Here is a 2500-nt window from a genome sequence, read left to right as displayed (position 1 = left end):
CAGCACTGACACAGGCCACTCTTAAAGGGACAGGACACACCAAATAGCTCAGCTCTGTCATCAGTAATATTCACTAAAGCTGCTGGAGTTTCTGTCTCCTGTTGGACACTTATGAAGACGTTCTGAAGAATGTTCAGTGCAGCTTCTCTCCGTCTCTGTTCTTTATTCTCCATCTCCACCTGGGGATGCTCATCCAGAGGCCCTCAGAATTTATGCAGCACCATTGATGCGATCCAAGACCTGTGAAGAGACGATCCAGAGGTCTCGTAATCCTGGACCAGGCCGTATCCTGAGCAGCTGCTGTGGTGGTCATGGAGGAGTGGAGAACATGAGACTGATTCCTGTAAGACCCCAGTGACAGACGAGTCTCCGCATTGATCCTGAAGGGTCAGCCTGAACACCAGCCGGTGACCTCTCCCACCTGCAGCTTCTCCATGATGGACGTCCAGCACTCTCCAGCCTCCGACGCCTAGACTGCAGCTCTACAGGAAGTTTGGCCAGAGGAGAGATGGTGGTGTCCAACTGAGCCTGGTTTCTCTCCTTCACTTTGGTCAATTGGTGAAGTGTGTTCCTCCACTGTCTCCAGGGGTTTGCTCGGATCAGGACTTGTGTTTCTGCGCATGGTTGGATTTGCTCTTCAGTGTTTGGACTCTCAGCAGTGAAGATTAAACCACACTGAACTGAACTGGACTCTGAACTCTGGACTTTACTAGAGCTTTGTTAAGTGGCACAATCTAGAGTGTAGAAGAGCTGTATAAACATGAACTGATCTGAACATATAGCCCGTCTGCAGTGTTCTGCTCAGCTTCTCTCACTAATTAATTTGATAAATATATTAATTATGACTCTGGGCGCTGTAATCAGATGGTCATGTGTCCAGCTGGCCCACCGGCGGCTCTCGCTCGGGGTTCATCGGCTCTCATCGCCTCTTTCCGGTGTGTGTGTGTGTGTGTGTGTGTGTAGTAATTAAACTCAGCAGGAGGGTTTATCGTCTGCAGGACAGATCCACATTATTAGCACACAACTCTACTCTATTTCTGAACATCACAACACAACTGTTAGTGTTTGAGTCTTAATATCTTCATGACACACACACATATACAAAACACAGAATACACACCAAGAGGGATTGGTAGCGTTGCCATAAAGATCTCTCTCTCTCTATATATATGCAGCATATAATTGCTTTATTGTTCAACACATGATGCTAATGATGATTGAATATCCCACTGTTTCACTGCTGATTAGATAGGACAGCAGTGAGACAGGAAGCGAAGTTGAGAGAGAGAGAGAGAGAGAGAGAGAGGAGGGGGGGGGGGTGTAGATAAATGTCCTCGAGCCGGGACCCGAACTCAGGACGCCCTGACGTGCCACTGCATCATATGTCGGCAGAAATGTCTTCTGATTATTTAGAAACTGTTACCTGTAAGATTTAGAAATGCTCGATCCTCCATATGTCTGCCTCCTGCATGAAGAGAGTTTCTGCAGTAACATTTACAGTTTCAGCATTACCGTCACTGAAAACACTTTATATGGTTAAAGTTATATAGTGAAAACAGCCAGATTTATATATATATATATCCTCTATAGAGAATATTGCTCTGTGTGAGGCTACTGACAGATATCTGGGAACATTTGCTCAGTGTTGGTCAAAATTATAGATATTTGCTGTATAATGCTGAACATCACTAGAGTTATAAGTAAAGATCCATGCTGTAAGTGTCATATCCTATCAACTTGATCAATCAGCTGTTGAATGGACTAATCAGCTGAACTGGGATCAGTCATCTGCAGTGCTAAATTATTTGCACAACTTTAAAGGGGATTTTCTCTGTATTTTCACTTTTGTAGCCTCAAATTGCAGATTTTGGAGGAGTTGTGCAGTATCTCAGCCAAACACTGTCCATCCTAACACACCACACACCAGTGGAAGATCATTATTCAGCTGTCATGTTATTAAACTGGACCTTCATCACTGCTGTGTGCTCCAGAGTCACACTCATCTCTTCATATGATGTATGATTATTATTATTATCTGAGCTTTCAGTGTTAGAATCAAACACACACACACAGAGTTTACAGAAGAGATACACCTGCTCTTGTTCACCTGTCAGTCTGTGGAGGGAAGAACAGAAACGGCAGAATCTCTGCAGACGCAGGATGAGCAGATCATCATCATCATCATCGTCTCCATCATCAGCAGTGGATCATCTGCTCAGTTGTGTTGGTGTGCAGCGCCGCCTGCTGGACTGATGCTTTATTACACCAGAAACACTGCTCTCAGTACTCTATCATCAGCTCAAGCACGCACACACACACACACACACACACACCACATCAACAATAAAAGCTCAAACCATTCCTGCACCAGACAGTGAATACGGTGAGGAACACAGTAACAATCACCTTCAGTTAGTTTCAGTCAGATCAGCTGTTCTCAGATCAGCTGTTCTTCAGTGTGTTTCTGCTGGACTGATGATCATCCTGAGGGAGAAAACAC

Source organism: Danio aesculapii, chromosome 12, assembly GCF_903798145.1.
Source record: "Danio aesculapii chromosome 12, fDanAes4.1, whole genome shotgun sequence".
Lineage (NCBI taxonomy): Eukaryota > Metazoa > Chordata > Actinopteri > Cypriniformes > Danionidae > Danio > Danio aesculapii.
This window is presented reverse-complemented; position numbering follows the sequence as displayed.